The sequence below is a fragment of the Triticum aestivum genome, chromosome 5A (genome assembly GCF_018294505.1).
Source record: "Triticum aestivum cultivar Chinese Spring chromosome 5A, IWGSC CS RefSeq v2.1, whole genome shotgun sequence".
In the NCBI taxonomy this organism is placed as follows: domain Eukaryota; kingdom Viridiplantae; phylum Streptophyta; class Magnoliopsida; order Poales; family Poaceae; genus Triticum; species Triticum aestivum.
The window spans coordinates 544,725,733-544,744,919 of record NC_057806.1 but is presented as its reverse complement, the minus strand read 5'-3'; positions in this window follow the sequence as shown (position 1 = coordinate 544,744,919).

The following is a 19,187-nucleotide window of genomic DNA, read 5'->3' as shown; positions in this document are numbered from 1 at the left end:
GAGGGCGTGAACCGTCCCCATCATCGTGGCCTGACGCATGCTCGGGGGGCTTAGCCCCACACACGCCACCCACGATCTCACCCACGACGCCGCGTTTGACGCGTGCCGTTCTGGGCGTGCGCGGTGGGAGCGGAGAGATATGCGGTGTGACCTAGGCCGCGCGTGCCCGTGCACTGTTTTGGGCCTGGCCCAACAGCGCTCGGCACCGTGTATGGCCCAGGCCCGGGGGCTCCTGTCGGTGTACTAGAGTAGGGGTACCCTAGTATCCCGAACTCGTGCACGGGTAGTTGCAGCGCCCCGTGGCGAGGCTTGTCGGGTGACCGCCAAGACCCTCCGTGGTTCCCTTGAAGACCATTCAAGAACAAAGTACTCAAACCAAGACCCCGGCAAGAGGAGCTTGCCGGGAAGGCCAACCAAGGCCCCGGCAAGAGGAGCTTGCCGGGAAGGCCAACCAAGGCCCCGGCAAGAGGATCTTGCCGGGAAGAGACAAGGCCCCGGCAAGAGGAGCTTACCGGGAAGACCACTCAAGGCATACCAAGAAAGCTTGCCGTGACGCGCCCTGCGTCCCGGCAAGATCCGGCGAGCGACAAGCTTCCGGACGCGACAAGACGACGGCCGCGGCAAGGAGCTTGCCGCGGGAAACCCCCACTTCGTGCCCGCGCTCCAGCACACCTGCTAACGTGTCGCTTTGGGACTCTCCCAAGCACACGTGGCAGGAGGCCGTGCAGCTAGGGGTACGTGGTGGCAAGCGGAGATGAAGAGAATCCCATCGTGGCAAACGGTGGCGCTCCTAACAGTCACCTTTTGCACCGTTTAGGAGACTCAGACAGGCATTTAATGCCCTTGTCCCCTGCCGTCAGAGTTAGGTAGGGTGCACTGTATCCACAATAGCGGTAGCTGCACCTACCGCATCCTTTTCCATTTCTACCCTTTTAGTCTACGTTGCCACCTGTGGGTAACCCCTTGAAAGTATAAAAGGAGGCCCAAGCGCAACGTAGAAGGGGTTCGGCCAGTTCGGCTCATTCAACACCAGGAACACTCTCACGCTCAGTCTGGCAGCGTCCATCGCTCCTGAGCAAGAATCCAATATACACAAACAAGCAGCAGTAGGGTTTTACGCATCCGTGCGGCCCGAAGCTGGGTAAAATCGCCCGCGTGTACTGCCTCGATCCGCTCTTTGTGCGCTCTCCGCCCCCCACCGAACCGAAAGGGGCCCTGTCCCCATAGTTGTTGGTGGAATCAGCATCCCCCCGACACTGGGCGGTTGGTACGGTTGTTCTCCTCAACCGGTACTACCGCCTGGTCGCCCGGTTGTATCGCCTGGTAGGGTTCTGCACATAAACTGTGAGTCTCGGTTGTACCGGGACAAGGAGCGCTTGTACCGCTGCAGTATTAAAAACACAGTAACGGTTGGATTTTTAGGGTTGCTATATAAGGGTGCTTCTTCCACCTACCACAACTACCTTTTGACCTCTCTCACTCCACCATTAATGCTACTCAAGCTCTCTTGCCCGATCTCTCTCTCTAGCCACTCAAACTTGTTGATTTGCTAGGGATTGAAGGAGGAGACCTAGATCTACACTTCCACCAAAGGACTTTTGCTCCCCCCATACTTTTTTGTGTGGATTTTGTTACTCTTGGGTGTTTGAGCACCCTAGACGGTTGAGGTCAGCTCGGAGCCACATTCCATTGTGGTGAAGCTCCGCGGTTTAGTTGGGAGCCTCCAATTAAGTTGTGGAGAGAGCCCCAACCTTGTTTGTGAAGGTCCGGTTGCCACCTCCAAGGACAACAATAGTGGAATCACGACATCTCGCATTGTGTGAGGGCGTGAGGAGAATACGGTGGCCCTAGTGGCTTCTTGGGGAGCATTGTGCCTCCACACCGCTCCAACGGAGACGTACTTCCTCTCAAAAGGAAGGAACTTCGGTAACACATCCTCGTCTTCATTGGCTCCACTCTTGGTTATTTCTTCCTGTGACTTGTGGAAGCTTATTTGTGTTATATACCTTGTATGCTTGTTGTTGTTGCATCATATAGGTTGCCCACCTAGTTGCATATCTAGACAACCTACTTTGATGCAAACTTTAATTTGGTAAAGAAAAGTCAAAAATTGTTAGTTGCCTATTCACCCCCCCTCTAGTCAACTATATTGATCCTTTCAATTGGTATCAAAGCCTCGTCTCTTCACTAAGGACTTTGCCGTCTGAAGAGTATGGTTGACACCGTAGACGGTGTGGAGGAGCACTCCGGTGTGAATCCGATCTCGTCTACGGGCGATGGGGGAACCTCGGTCTCTCATGAGGAATTCAATGTAGCCTTGGAGACACTGAAAACCTCCATGACGGTTGAGGTTGAAAGCATGTTTACTAAATTCATTGAAGGGCTTAAACTATCCACCGCACCGTTGAAAGTGGGTGATCCCACTGACAAGGTGATGGATGCTAACTCCGACAAGGGGGAAGCTAGTAGTGAAAAAGCTCCTTCTTCTAGTGGTAAAAATGGCAACGACATCTTTGCCCATGTGGAACCACCACTTGTTTATGGTGGACCGATTCCTTCCACTCATTTGAATCATGCCGGTCCTCCCTCTAAGATTGTGAAAAATGAGGACTTTGATTCTTGGGTTTATCGCTTTAAGCGTCATTTAAATCATGTGAATACTAATCTTTGGAGAATCATTGAAGAAGGCTTCTATCCGCATGACCCAAGCAACTTCACTCCTCGAGAAGCCGCGGATAATCAATTCAATGAGAATGTTCTCTTCATCATCCAAGATGCAATTCCACCCGAAGATCTACCTCATCTTCGGCCCTTCGCCTTGGCCAAAGATGCATGGCTTTGTGTTGTCTCTCTCTACCGGGGAAGCGCAAGCATTCAACGCTCCAACTATGAAGTAGAGCAAGATGAAGCCGATGAGTTTGCAATGGATGAAGAACCTCGTGAGCTTTATCGGAGAGTAACCAAACTCGCGGTCTCACTCCGAGATCATGGGAGCAAGGACACGGATGACAATTGGATCAAGCGCAAATTCCTCAAGGCAATGATGCCTTACCAGAAGGCCATGTCCTCCTTCATTCGTCAAAGGCCGGACTTCCACACGTTGACCTCAAGTGAAGTGTTGGATGAGTTTGTGGCTATGAACATCTTGGACAAGACCGCCGACAATGTGGTGCTTCGCTCTCAAAGGGCATAGAAGCCCAACCTTGCATTGAAGGCCAAGGTTTGTGTTGAAGAAGAAGAAGAAGAGGAAGAAGAGGAAAGCAACCCCGAAGATACAAAGTATGCCTATCATGAACACATGACACTTGCTTCAAGGCAATTTTGGAGCAAGAAGAACTCAAGGCCAAACTTCAACAAGAACAACTCAAGTGGCACGAAGAGCAAGCAACATGTGAGGACTTGCTACAATTGTGGCAATGTGAGCCATTTTGTTGCGGAGTGTCCATATGAGAAGAGGGAAGACAATGGTGGCAAGCTCATCCGAAAGTACAAAGCCAAGTCTTTCCCCAACAAGAGGAACTTCACCAAGAAGACCCCACACAAGGCATTGGTGGTTCAAGAAGAGTACCATGAGGATGATGATGATGATGATGATGGTGAGTCGGTTGCCATGGCCTCCGTTGCCATTGCAAAAACTCCATGAGTGTCTCTCTTCGACTTACCCAATGAGAACATCACCGCCAAGTGCCTCATGGCTAAAGCCACCAACAAGGTAACCCCCAACATCAAAACTACCATCATTAATAATCCTTCCTTGACGGATTGCATTGATGAATATGAGGGATCTAATGTGGAGGAAAATGAGTTGGAGTCCTTTATGGGTAAAATCAAGGGTAAATCCAAGAAGCATTTTGTTGCTCTGTTGGAACAACTTGGTGAAGCCAATGACATGATCGAGGCTCACGAAGATACTATCTCCAAGATGGAGGGGCATAGTCGTGACTATGCCGATGAGATTTCAGATCTTTCGAATGCTCTTGAGGAAGAGCTTGGTCTTCGTTTGGCTCTTGAGGAGTCACACAATGTTGATCACGCTAACTTAAAGAAAGATTTTGATCATGCTCTTGTTGTCTCTCATGTGCTAAACTCCGAGAAGGCCAAGCTTGGGGTTGATCTTGCTAGACTCAAAGAGGAGTTTTATCTACTTGACAAGGCTCACAAGGTCTTGAAGGGTGCTCATGCTAGCATCAAAGAGTCTCATGATCAACTTCAAGTAAAGCTAACCAAGGAGAAAGCCACTTTTCCTCGTATGATGTTAATTGATAATGCAAATGCTACCAACCCATGTTGTGAGCATGTGCATCTTGTTGAGGAGAACGCTAAGCTAAAGGTGCAACTCGAGAAAGGTCTTGTGTCTTGCATACAAGGCGAAAAGAACCTCAATGAACTTTTGACCAACCAAAAGGGAGTTGTGGCCAAGGAAGGGATTGGGTACGTGCCCAAGTCCAAGAACAAGAAGAAGAATGACAAGGCCAAACGACCTCCTCCTCTCAAGCAAACCTTTGTGAAGGAGGGAGAGGGTGCTACTAAGGAGAAGGAGAAGAACTCCGTGAGGGGTAGTGATGCCAAGAAGGGCAACGCTGAAAGGATCGATATGGTTGACTAGAGGGGGGGGGGTGAATAGGCAACAAACAATTTTTAGCTTTTCTTTAACAATTTAAACTTTGCATCAAAGTAGGTTGTCTAGATATGCAACTAGGTGAGCAACCTATATGATGCAACAAGGATAGGAACACAAGCAAGCAAATGATATGAAACAAATAAGCTTGCACAAGTAAAGGCACGAGATAACCAAGAGTGGAGATGGTGGAGACGAGGATGTGTTGCCGAAGTTCCTTCCTATCGGTGTCAAAACAGGCGGATCTCGGGTAGGGGGTCCCGAACTGTGCGTCTAGGCCGGATGGTAATAGGAGGCAGGGGACACGATGTTTTACCCAGGTCCGGGCCCTCTTGATGGAGGTAAAACCCTACGTCCTGCTTGATTAATATTGATGATATGGGTAGTACAAGAGTAGATCTACCACGAGATCGGAGAGGCTAAACCCTAGAAGCTAGCCTATGGTATGATTGTATGTTTTGATTGTTGTCCTACGGACTAAAACCCTTCGGTTTATATAGACACCGGAGAGGGTTAGGGTTACACAAGGTCGGTTACAAACGAGGAGATATCCATATACGTATTGCCTAGCGTGCCTTCCACGCCAAGTAGAGTCCCATCCGGACATGAGACGAAGTCTTCAATCTTGTATCTTCATAGTCTAACAGTCCGGCCAATGGAGATAATCCAGCTGTCCGGAGACCCCCTAATCCAGGACTCCCTCAGTAGCCCCTGAACCAGGCTTCAATGACGATGAGTCCAGCACGTAGTATTGTCTTCGGCATTGCAAGGCGGGTTCCTTCTCCGAATATACCGCAGAAGAATTTGAATACGAGGATAGTGTCCGACCCTGCAAAATAAGTTCCACATTCCACCGCAGAGAGAATAGCATTTTTGCAGATCTAATTTGCTGGCTTGTTTTGGCAGCACGACGTTATGTCATGGCCCAGTGATTATTCGAACTGTTTTTCCTCAACCAGCTCCACACATAACGCGAGGCGGTTTCTTGACAAGTCTTGCCGAAGCGGAGATCGTGTTCCCCTAATTACGAGATTCTCATTAATGCGGTCGTGGGTAACCCAACCGTGTCTAGGACTCCTAGATTATAGGCAAGTCCTAAACGGCTACGGAGAGGACGCTTGATATTCACCCTCTTTATAAAGGGACAAGGTTTTTGCTTTTTCCCTCTCGTGCTCAATCGAGCCCTTCCCCCGCCTCGAGTTCTAACACCCAAAGTGCAGGTTAGGTGCTCCGGATCTTCAATCATGTCCGGATCCAGCCTTGAAGGCCGATGGATGCCCTCCTCCGTTACAGAAGAGGACATTAAGAAGTTGAGGGAGGCCAGATACCTGACCGACGAGCTTTCGCATCGGCTGCCTGCTCGAGGGCAGATCGTCCCTACTCCCGAACCCAACGAGAACGTCGTGTTCGTCTCCCACTATCTGTAAGGTCTAGGCCTCACTCTGGATCCCTTCGTCAGGGGTTTGATGTTCTATTACGGGCTAGATTTCCATGATCTAGCTCCGAACTCCTTTCTCCACATCTCGACATTTATTATCGTGTGCGAGGCCTTCCTCCGCATCACCCCTCACTTCGGCTTGTGGCTCAAGACCTTTGAAGTGAAGCCGAAGATGATCGAGGGGCAATATGTAGCGTGCGGAGGTGCATCAATAGGCAAGATGGCCGGAGCTCCATGGCCGAAAGGTTCCTTCCCTGAGGTGTCCGAATTATGGCAGCGGGAGTGGTTTTACGTCACAGCTCCCAGAAGTGCCAAGTGGGCGGCTGCCCCTACTTTCCGCTCGGGCCCCCCACCACAACTGATGTCATGGATCAGCAGAAGTCTGAGTTGGGGTCCAGCCAAGGACGTGCCTATACTTCAAAGATGCATCCGAGATCTCTTCGAGGGAGATTTTAATTTGGTTGCGGTGATACAAGTTATGCTGGTTTGTCATGTCCAGCCTTGCAAACGCCGGCCCCTTCGCTTGTGGGAGTTCAACCCAGAGGGACCACGTGCCATTCAAAGTTTCCTTGGCCTGACGCACGAGGAGATGTACAAGTCATTCTTTGGACCTCAAGTAGAGTGTCCGGATATTACCGAGGACGTGGGCCTGAGCAGTAACCGCGCCGCCGAACAAGTAAGAAATCCTCTGGCCGAACACACTGTCTTTTATTCGTCACGAAGTTTATTTCTGAGAGTTCTCTTTTTGACCAGGACTGGCTAACAAAGGCAAAGATGATTCGGTGTTTGGCCCCCCTCCCTGAGGGTTTGGAAAATCCGGTATTGGAAAAGATGCTTGAGGTCGCACCTTGCCCGGAGCCCCCGAAGGAAGATACCGGGGGGGGGGGGGGATAATACGGGCGGACGCGGGCCCCCATCGCTGCCCGTTCCAACCGAGGGAATGAGCGTCTCCACGAAGGAGGACAACCGGGGGAGGAAAAGGACTGCTTCCGAGGATCTGGAAGCCGAAGCCTCCAAATGGGAGAAGAAGCCTCCCACAGAGGGTCCTGCCTCGGGGGGTGCTTTTGCCGCACAAAGTCCGCGGGGGGGGGGGGATCAACCCTCCAACGAGTCGTAAGTGATCCAAAATACTTTGATAGTAAAGGTATGCTGTCTTTTTTCTGAGAAAATAACCACCGCATATATCATGCAGTTTGGGCCTTAACCCCTCTCAGCTGAGCTCGTCTTCGGGGGATCTTCTTCCAGAGATGATGGAGAGCGAAACGCCTCCCCCGGACTCCTCCGCTCAAGAAGCGGGCGACCCTGAAGTGTCGTCATGGAGGGCCTCTCCGAATCCGGTGAGGCCAGAAGATAATCCTATAGACCCTTGAAGTCCCCAGCGTCTGGCTCCTGAAGAGAGCAGACAAAAGAGTCCGGCACCATCTGGTGTGCGGTCAGACGTTCTGAGGGAGTTGGTGGGGCAAGCGGCCATCTCAGAAGAACACCATATGCTGATGAGTACGGTGATGGAGAGAATCTCGTCCGCTGAAAGCGGATTACATGAAGCCTTTATGAGTCTACTGACAGGCTTTGAGGTACGTGAGATAATTTGTGATAGTACTGCACATATTAGGTGTGCCCTATGTAGATAATAGCCCCTGAGACTTTGGTTGTCATCAAGAATGGCAGCGAACAGAGGATCATATTCCTAGGCAATAACCAGACTGCCCCTGAGGGAGTCCTAGATTAGGGGGTCTCCGGACAGCCAGACTATCTCCATGGGCCGGACTGTTAGACTATGAAGATACAAGATTGAAGAATTCGTCTCGTGTCCGGATGGGACTCTACTTGGCATGGAAGGCAAGCTAGGCAATACGGATATGGATGTCTCCTCCTTTGTAATCGACCTTGTGTAACCCTAACCCTCTCCGGTGTCTATATAAACCGAAGGGTTTTAGTCCGTAGGACAACAACCATAACATACAATCATACCATAGGCTAGCTTCTAGGGTTTTTAGCCTCTCTGATCTCGTGGTAGATCTACTCTTGTACTACCCATATTATCAATATTAATCAAGCAGGACGTAGGGTTTTACCTCCATCAAGAGGGCTTGAACCTGGGTAAAACATCGTGTTCCCTGCCTCCTATTACCATCCGGTCTAGACGCACAGTTCGGGACCCCCTACCCGAGATCCGCCGGTTTTGAGACCGACATTGGTGCTTTCATTAAGAGTTCCTCTGTGTCGTCGCCGTTAGGCTTGATGGCTCCTATTATCATCGATAGCGATGCGGTCCAGGGTGAGACTTTTCTCCCCGGACAGATCTTCGTATTCGGTGGCTTTGCACTGCGGGATAATTCGCTTGGCCATCTGGAGCATATTGAAAGCTACGCCCCTGACCATCAGGTCAGATTTGGAAGTTTGAACTACACGGCCGACATCCGCGGAGACTTGATCTTCGATGGATTCGAGCCGCAGCCGAGCGCGCCGCGCTATCGCGATGGGTATGACCTAGCTTTGCCGCCAAACAGTACCCCAGAGGCTGCGCCCGCATCAGCTCCGACCATTAGCTCGGAGGCAACTGTGCCAGTCGAGGACGGGTGGTTGGACACCGCCTCAGGGGCTGTAGTCTCAACGGCGATCAAGCCGAACACTAGCCTAAACCTCTACGCAGCCCGTAACTCCAAGGAGACGGACTCTTTTCCGGACTCCAAACCATCCGCGCCCTTGCCAATCGAATCCGATTGGGCGCCGATCATGGAATTCACCGCCGCGGATATCTTTCAGCACTCACCCCTTGGTGACATGCTGAATTCACTAAAGTCTCTTTCTTTGTTAGGAGAGCCCTGGCCGGATTATGGCCAGCAGGATTGGGATGCGGACGATGAAGAAATTTGACGCCCACCCACCAACCACTTGGTAGCCACTGTCGATGATTTAACCGACATGCTCGACTTCGAACCCAAAGACATCGACGGTATGGACGATGATGCAGGAGATGAACATGAACCAGAGCCTATAGGGCACTGGAAAGCCACCCCGTCATATGACGTATACATGGTGGACACACCAAGAGACGACGACGAGGAACAGAAGGACACACCGAAGGCTTGTCCCCTCGAGAAGCAGTCAAAGCGGCAGCGCAAGCGCCACCCCAAATCCCGCCTCGGTAGAAACAATGATCATACAGACCCAGCACTAGAGCAGGGCGAGGCATTGCCAGACCACGACAAAACGGAGAATCAAACCGAACAAACCAATTCTGTCAAAGATAATAGTCCGGACGACATAACACCGGACAGACACCCGGAGCAGCCGAATGCCCGTCAAAGGCTCGTTGCCACCGCGAGGAGTCTAAAAAAGCAGAAGCAAAGGCCCAAGGCTGCGCAGGACACACTCCAAATCAGATGGAGTAAATTACTCAACACAGCAGCGAAGTACGGCGGCAATCTCCCCACCAAGAGCTACCCAAAGCGGAAGTTGCTACCAGAATTCGATGAGGAGGCCGTAGACCCCCCACAACCAAAAATTAAAATAGCCATCTGGCCGGATAGACGACCTCACGGCCAACATAAAGCGGCAAGCAACGCCGCACATAAGCCAATACGCAGTCTATGCGAGGGCTCGCATCAAAAATACGGCGAAACAGATCCATCTATGGACCACGCAAGCGCGCTCCAGCATACGATGCAACACAACAAACATCCGAACAACGCGGTACACCCAGATACAGGGGTGCCGCACACCCCCTATGTTTCACCGATTAGCTGCTGGACCATGAATTTCCAGAGGGATTCAAACCTGTAAACATAGAGGCATACGACGGAACAACAGACCTTGGGGTCTGGATTGAGGACTATATCCTCCATATCCATATGGCTCGGGGAGATGATCTCCACGCCATAAAGTATTTACCCCTTAAACTCAAAGGGCCAGCTCGGCACTAGCTTAAAAGCCTCCCCGAAACTCCATTGGAACCTGGGAAGAGCTCGAAGACACTTTTCGGGCAAATTTTCAAGGGACCTATGTCCGACCTCCGGACGCGGACGATTTGAGTCATATAACTCAACAGCCCAGAGAGTTAGCCCGAAAACTTTGGAACATGTTTCTTACTAAAAAGAACCAAATTGTCGACTGTCCGGACGCTGAAGCCTCGGCAGCTTTTAAGCATAGCGTTCGTGACGAATGGCTTGCCAGACACCTCGGCCAAGAAAAACCGAGAACAATGGTAGCATTAACAAGCCTCATGACCCGCTTTTGCGCGGGTGAGGACAGCTGGCTAGCCAGATGCAGCACCAGCGACCCTAGTACATCTGAAGTTAGAGATGGAAACGGGAAATCACGGCGCAACAACAATAACAAACGCCAGAATAAAGAAGACAACACGAAGAGCACGGCAGTAAACCCCGGATTCAAAAGCTCTCGGCCAGGTCAGCAAAAGCCGCCCTTTAAAGGCACTAGAGACGAACTGTCCAGCTTAAACAAAATTCTGGACAAGATATGTCAGATCCATAGCACCCCCGGTAAACCCGCTAATCATACCCGCAGAGAATGTTGGGTCTTCGAGCAGTCCGACAGGCTCAACGCCGTACACAAGGGGGAAGATACACCAAGCGAAGACGAGGATGAGCTTCTCAAGCAAGACACTGGGGAACAAAAGAAATTTCCACCAGAAGTCAAAACAGTAAACGTGTTACACGTGATCATGGGGAGAAACAAAATGGCACTCCCAGAAAATTATGCCCAAGGGCCTATCATCGCTGAGTCCTGCCACTGGTCGTCTCAACCGATCACTTTCGACCATCGTGATTACTCAGCAAGTACCCGGTGTGCAGGATGGGCTGCCCTGGTAGTAGACCCAATAATTGACGGGTACCACTTCACACGAGTCCTGATGGACGGTGGCAGCAGTCTAAACCTGATATACCAGAACACAATCTACGAAATGGGGATAGACCCAACAAAAATTTGCCAAAGCAATACTACCTTTACAGGAGTAACGCCAGGCCCAGGGGCTCATTGCACGGGCTCCCTGCTACTAAAGGTTATATTCAGCTTCCCCGATAACTTCCGTAGCGAACATTTAACCTTCCACATCGCTCTGTTCCAAAGTGGCTATCAAGCACTACTCGTATGCGAAGCTTTCGTTCGCTTTAATGCAATACCACACTACGCGTCCCTCACACTCAAGATGCCCGGCCCACGTGGCATCATTATAGTGAATGGAAGTACTAAGCGATCTTTGCACGCCGAAGAGAGTGCGGCTGCCTTGACAGCCGCACAATAAAAACGGCCCGACCAACTAAAGCATTTATCAGGTCGTCAAGACCTCGGACACGGTTAGACAAGTCCGGCGCAGCTATATGTAATGCATACCGGATCAATGGTCACACCCCTATTACACATACAAGGGGCTCAACGCGCGCAGACAAGTGGCAATTTTTACACATCTTGAATTATACATGGTTTCTTGAAAAACTATCCTTTTGCACGACAACTTTTTCACCTAAGTTCCTCTCTTTTACAGATGATCATCGTGCTACACCCATCTAGGATACGGCACAACAGAGACACAGGCGCAGACGTGCAGCAGGGACCCGCCCCAAGGATTCTTTTTAGGTTAAGACCCTACGTAAACCTTTTTTACTGTCTCTTGTTGACACACATCCACCGAATTCTCAGCACAACTGAGAAGGATGCTGACGTCTTGGCATGTGGCCACGTTAGAATAATGCACGTACCTGGACACAAGGGGCTTCTTACAAAGGGCATTATTTAGGCCCGGTTTATACCATAAATACCGAATACCTCAGGGAGTGTTCGGCGTCTCGAGTTTGGCCTTATATGCATCAGCTCCGAATCATTGTCTTTGGTCAAATGTTGGGTTTGCCCGGCTCCTGTGTTTTGGTGCCTTACGTTTCACTTTACCGGCTAAGGCAGCACCAGGAGAACTACTGCGATTGTGCCCTGGTTCATCCAGACGAGCACCTCAGTAGAGAAAGCCGAAAACTGACTGTCATGATATAGCGTGAGACTGGTCAACCACTCGATGACCTATAGGGATGTAAGAATTCCTCCGCCTTAACAAAGGGCCGTTTCCCGGCCAGGCACGTACGCACCCCGAGATTGGAGAGTGCGGAGCCACCAGGGGCTATCTAGTAGCCCCACTGTCAAACTCCTATGGCTAAGTGAAAGTGTTAAAGCATTATAGTCCGGTTGCCTCATTCGCTGCGCTATCACCTCCTTAATAGGACCAAGACGTTGGGTAAAGTGTGAACAACGTTTTTTGCGAGCACCTCCGCATTATATGCGTGGGGGCGGAAGCCTGAAGGAAATATGCCCTAGAGGCAATAATAAAGTTATTATTTATTTCCTTATTTTATGATAAATGTTTATTATTCATGCTAGAATTGTATTAACCGGAAATGTAATACATGTGTGAATACATAGACAAACAGAGTGTCACTAGTATGCCTCTACTTGACTAGCTCGTTAATCAAAGATGGTTATGTTTCCTAACCATAGACAAAGAAGTTGTTATTTGATTAACAAGATCACATCATTAGTTGAATGATCTGATTGACATGACCCATTCCATTAGCTTAGCACCCGATCGTTTAGTATGTTGCTATTGCTTTCTTCATGACTTATACATGTTCCTATGACTATGAGATTATGCAACTCCCGTTTGCCGGAGGAACACTTTGGGTGCTACCAAACGTCACAACGTAACTGGCTGATTATAAAGGAGCACTACAGGTGTCTCCAAAGGTACATGTTGGGTTGGCGTATTTCGAGATTAGGATTTGTCACTCCGATTGTCGGAGAGATATCTCTGGGCCCTCTCGGTAATGCACATCACATAAGCCTTGCAAGCATTACAACTAATATGTTAGTTGTGAGATGATGTATTACAGAACGAGTAAAGAGACTTACCGATAACGAGATTGAACTAGGTATTGGATACCGACGATCGAATCTCAGGCAAGTAACATACCGATGACAAAGGGAACAACGTATGTTGTTATGCGGTCTGACCGATAAAGATTTTCGTAGAATATGTAGGAGCCATTATGGGCATCCAGGTCCCGCTATTGGTTATTGACCGGAGACGTGTCTCGGTCATGTCTACATTGTTCTCGAACCGTAGGGTCCGCACACTTAAGGTTTCAATGACAGTTATATTATGAGTTTATGAGTTTTGATGTACCGAAGGAGTTCGGAGTCCCGGATGAGATCGGGGACATGACGAGGAGTCTCGAAATGGTCGAGACGTAAAGATCGATATATTGGACGACTATATTCGGACATCGGAAAGGTTCCGAGTGATTCGGGTATTTTTCGGAGTACCGGGTAGTTACGGGAGAAGCAATGGGCCTTGATGGGCTTTAGTGGGAAGAGGAGAAAGGGCCAAGGGGCTGCTGCGCCCCCTCCCCTCTGGTCCGAATTGGACTAGGGAAAAGGGGGCCGGCCACCTTTCCTTGTCCTCCACTTCCTTCTCCCTTCCTCCCCTCTTGGTGGACTCCTACTAGGACTTGGAGTCCTAGTAGGACTCCACATCCTGGCCGCACCAAGCCTTGGCCGGCCTCCTCCTCCTCCATCCTTTATATACTGAGGCAAGGGGCACCCCATAGACACACAAGTTGATCTTCGTGATCGTTCCTTAGCCGTGTGCGGTGCCCCCCTCCACCATATTCCACCTCGGTCATATCATTGTAGTGCTTAGGCGAAGCCCTGCGTCGGTAAAACATCATCATCGTCACCACACCGTTGTGCTGACGGAACTCATCCCCGAAGCTTTGTTGGATCGGAGCCCGGGGAGCGTCATCGAGCTGTACGTGTGCTAAGAACTCGGAGGTGCCGGAGTAACGGTGCTTGGATCGGTCGGATCGGGAAGACGTACGACTACTTCCTCTACGTTGTGTCAACGCTTCCGTTGCGATCTACAAGGGTACGCAGATCATACTCTCCCCTCTCGTTGCTATGCATCACCATGATCTTGCGTGTGCGTAGGATTTTTTTTGAAATTACTACGTTACCCAACAGTGGCATCCGAGCCTAGGTTTTATATGTTGATGTTATATGCACGAGTAGAACACAAGTGAGTTGTGGGCAATATAACTCATACTACTTACCAGCATGTCATACTTTGGTTCGGCGGTATTGTTGGACGAGACGACCCGGACCGACATTACGCGTATGCTTACGCGAGACCGGTTCTCCCGACGTGCTCTGCACATAGGTGGCTTGCGGGCGACAATCTCTCCAACTTTAGTTGAACCGAGTGTGGCTATGCCCGGTCCTTGCGAAGGTTAAAACAGCACCAACTTGACAAACTATCGTTGTGGTTTTGATGAGTAGGTAAGATTGGTTCTTGCTTAAGCCCGTAGGAGCCACGTAAAACTTGCAATAACAAAGTAGAGGACATCTAACTTGTTTTTGCAGGGCATGTTGTGATGTGATATGGTCAAGACATGATGCTAAATTTTATTGTATGAGATGATCATGTTTTGTAACCGAGTTATCGGTAACTGGCAGGAGCCATATGGTTGTCGCTTTATTGTATGCAATGCAATCGCGATGTAATGCTTTATTTTATCACTAAGCGGTAGTGATAGTCGTGGAAGCATAAGATTGGCGAGACGACAATGATGCTACGATGGAGATCAAGGTGTCGTGCCGGTGAAGATGGTGATCACGACGGTGCTTCGAAGATGGAGATCACAAGCACAAGATGATGATGGCCATATCATATCACTTATATTGATTGCATGTGATGTTTATCTTTTATGCGTATTATCTTGCTTTGATTGACGGTAGCATTATAAGATGATCTCTCACTAATTATCAAGAAGTGTTCTCCCTGAGTATGCACCGTTGCGAAAGTTCTTCGTGCTGAGACACCACGTGATGATCGGGTGTGATAGGCTCTACGTTCAAATACAACGGGTGCAAAACAGTTGCACACGCGGAATACTCAGGTTATACTTGACGAGCCAAGCATATACAGATATGGCCTCGGAACACGGAGACCGAAAGGTCGAGCGTGAATCATATAGTAGATATGATCAACATAGTGATGTTCACCAATGAAACTACTCCATCTCACGTGATGATCGGACATGGTTTAGTTGATTTGGATCACGTAATCACTTAGAGGATTAGAGGGATGTCTATCTAAGTGGGAGTTCTTAAGTAATATGATTAATTGAACTTAAATTTATCATGAACTTAGTCCTGGTAGTATTTTGCAAATCATGTTGTAGATCAATAGCTCGCGTTGTTGCTTCCTGTGTTTATTTTGATATGTTCCTAGAGAAAATTGTGTTGAAAGATGTTAGTAGCAATGATGCGGATTGGATCCGTGATCTGAGGTTTATCCTCATTGCTGCACAGAAGAATTATGTCCTTGATGCACCGCTAGGTGACAGACCTATTGCAGGAGCAGATGCAGACGTTATGAACGTTTGGCTAGCTCAATATGATGACTACTTGATAGTTTAGTGCACCATGCTTAACGGCTTAGAATCGGGACTTCAAAGACGTTTTGAGCGTCATGGACCATATGAGATGCTCCAGGAGTTGAAGTTAATATTTCAAGCAAATACCCGAGTTGAGAGATATGAAGTCTCCAACAAGTTCTATAGCTAAAAGATGGAGGAGAATCGCTCAACTAGTGAGCATGTGCCCAGATTGTCTGAGTACTACAATCGCTTGAATCAAGTGGGAGTTAATCTTCCAGATAAGATAGTGATTGACAGAATTCTCTAGTCACCATCACCAAGTTAGTAGAACTTCGTGATGAACTATGATATGCAAGGGATAACGGAAACGATTCCCAAGCTCTTCGTAATGTGGAAATTGACGAAGGTAGAAATCGAGGAAAACATCAAGTGTTGATAGTAGACAAGACCACTAGTTTCAAGAAAGGGCAGAGGGAAGAAGGGGAACTTCAAGAAGAACAGCAAGCAAGTTGCTGCTCAAGTGAAGAAGCCCAAGTCTGGTCCTAAGCCTGAGACTAAGTGCTTCTACTACAAAGGGACTGGTCACTGGAAGTGGAACTACCCCAAGTGATTGGCAGATAAGAAGGATGGCAAAGTGAACATAAGTATATTTGATATACATGTTATTGATGTGTACTTTACTAGTGTTTATAGCAAACCCTCAGTATTTGATACTAGTTCAGTTGCTAAGATTAGTAACTCGAAACGGGAGTTGCAGCATAAACAGAGACTAGTTAAGGGTGAAGTGACGATGTGTGTTGGAAGTGGTTCCAAGATTGATATTATCATCATCGCACACTCCCTATAATTTCGGGATTGGTGTTGAACCTAAATAAGTGTTATTTGGTGTTTGCGTTGAGCATGAATATGATTTGATCATGTTTATTGTAATACGGTTATTCATTTAAGTAAGAGAATAAATTGTTGTTCTATTTACATGAATAAAACCTTATATGGTCACACACCCAATGAAAATAGTTCGTTGGATCTCGATCTTAGTGATACACATAATCATAATATTGAAACCAAAAGATGCAAAGTTAATAATGATAGTGCAACTTATTTGTAGCACTACCGTTTAGGTCATATTGGTGTAAAGCGCATGAAGAAACTCCATGCTGATGGGCTTTTGGAGTCACTTGATTATGAATCAGTTGATGCTTGCGAACCATGCCTCATGGGCAAGATGACTAAGACTCTGTTCTTCGGAACAATGGAGCGAGCAACATATTTGTTGGAAATCATACATACTGATGTATGTGGTCCGATGAATATTGAGGCTCGCGACAGGTATCATTATTTTCTGATCTTCACAGATGATTTGAGCAGATATGAGTATATCTACTTGATGAAACATAAGTCTGAAACATTTGAAAAGTTCAAAGAATTTCAGAGTGAAGTGAAAAATCATCATAACAAGAAAATAAAGTTTCTACGATCTGATCGTAGAGAAGAGTATTTGAGTTACGAGTTTGGCCTTCAGTTAAAAACAATGTGAAATAGTTTCACTACTCATGCCACCTGGAACACCACAATGTAATGGTGTGTCCGAGCGTCATAACCGTACTTTATTGGATATAGTGCAATCTATGATGTATATTACCGATCTACCACTATCGTTTTGGGGTTATGCATTAGAGACAGCTGCATTCACGTTAAATAGGGCACCATCAAAATCCGTTGAGACGGCGCCTTATGAACTGTGGTTTGGCAAGAAACCAAAGTTGTTGTTTCTTAAAGTTTGGGGTTGTGATGCTTATGTGAAAAAGTTTCACCCTGATAAGCTCAAACCCAAATCGGAAAAGTGCGTCTTCATAGGATACCCTAAAGAAAATGTTGGGTACACCTTCTATCACAGATCCGAAGGCAAAATATTCGTTGCTGAGAATGGATCCTTTCCAGAGAAGGAGTTTCTCTTGAAAGAAGTGAGTGGGAGGAAAGTAGAAAACTTGATAAGGTAATTGTACCTTCTCCTTTATTGGAAAGTAGTTCATCACAGAAATTTGTTCCTGTGACTCCTACACCAATTAGTGAGGAAGCTAATGATGATGATCATGTAACTTCAGATCAAGTTACTACTGAATCTCGTAGGTAAACCAGAGTGAGATCCGCACCAGAGTGGTACGGTAATCCTGTTCTGGAAGTCATGTTACTAGACCATGACGAACTTGCGAACTATGAGGAAGCGATGATGAGCCCAGATTCCGTGAAATGGTTTGAGGCCATGAAATCTGAGATATGATCCATGTATGAGAACAAAGTATGGACTTTGATGAATTTTCCCGATGATCGGCAAGCCATAGAAAATAAATGGATCTTCAAGAGGAAGACGGACGCTGATAGTAGTGTTACTATCTACAAAGCTAGAATTGTCGCAAAAGGTTTTCGACAAGTTCAAGGTGTTGACTACGATGAGAGTTTCTCACTCGTGCCTATGCTTGAGTCTGTCCGAATCATGTTAGTAATTGCTGCATTTATGAAATCTGGCAAATGGATAAACAAAACTACATTCCTTAATGGATTTATTAAAGAAGAGTTGTATATGATGCAACCAGAAGGTTTTTTCAATCCGAAAGGTGCTAACAAAATGTGCAAACTCCAGCGATCCATCTGTGGACTTGGTGCAAGCATCTCGGAGTTGGAATATACGCTTTGATGAGTTGATCAAAGCATATAGTTTTATACAGACTTGCGGTGAAGCCTATATTTACGAGAAAGTGAGTGGGAGCACTACAGCATTTCTGATAAGTATATGTGAATGACATATTGTTGATCGGAAATAATGTAGAATTATTCTGTAAAGCATAAAGGAGTGTTTGAAAGGAGTTTTTCAAAGAAAGACTTCGGTGAAGCTGCTTACATATTGAGCTTCAAGATCTATAGAGATAGATCAAGACGCTTGATAAGTTTTTTCAATGAGTACATACCTTGACAAGATTTTGAAGTAGTTCAAAATGGAGCAGTCAAAGAAAGAGTTCTTGCCTGTATTACAAGGTGTAAAGTTGAGTAAGACTCAAAGCCCGACCACGGCAGAAGATAGAAAGAGAATGAAAGTCATTCCCTATGCCTTAGCCATAGGTTCTATAAAGTATGTCATGCTGTATACCAGATCTATTGTATACCCTGCACTGATTTGGCAAGGGAGTACAATAGTGATCTAGGAGTAGACCACTGGACAGCGGTCAGAATTATCCTTAGTGAAATAAGGATATGTTTCTCGATTATGGACGTGACAAAAAGGTTCATCGTAAAGGGTTACGTCGATGCAAGTTTTTGACACTGATCCAGATGATTCTAAGTCTCAATCTGGATACATATTGAAAGTGGGAGCAATTAGCTAGAGTAGCTCCGTGCAAAGCATTGTAGACATAGAATTTTGCAAAATACATACGGATCTGAATTTGGCAGGCCCGTTGACTAAATTTCTCTCACAAGCAAAACATGATCACTCTTTGAGTGTTAATCACATAGCGATATGAACTAGATTATTGAATCTAGTAAACCCTTTGGGTGTTAGTCACATGGAGATGTGAACCAATCACATAAAGATGCGAACTATTGGTGTTAATCACATAGCAATGTGAACTAGATTATTGACTCTAGTGCAAGTGGGAGACTGAAGGAAATATGCCCTAGAGGCAATAATAAA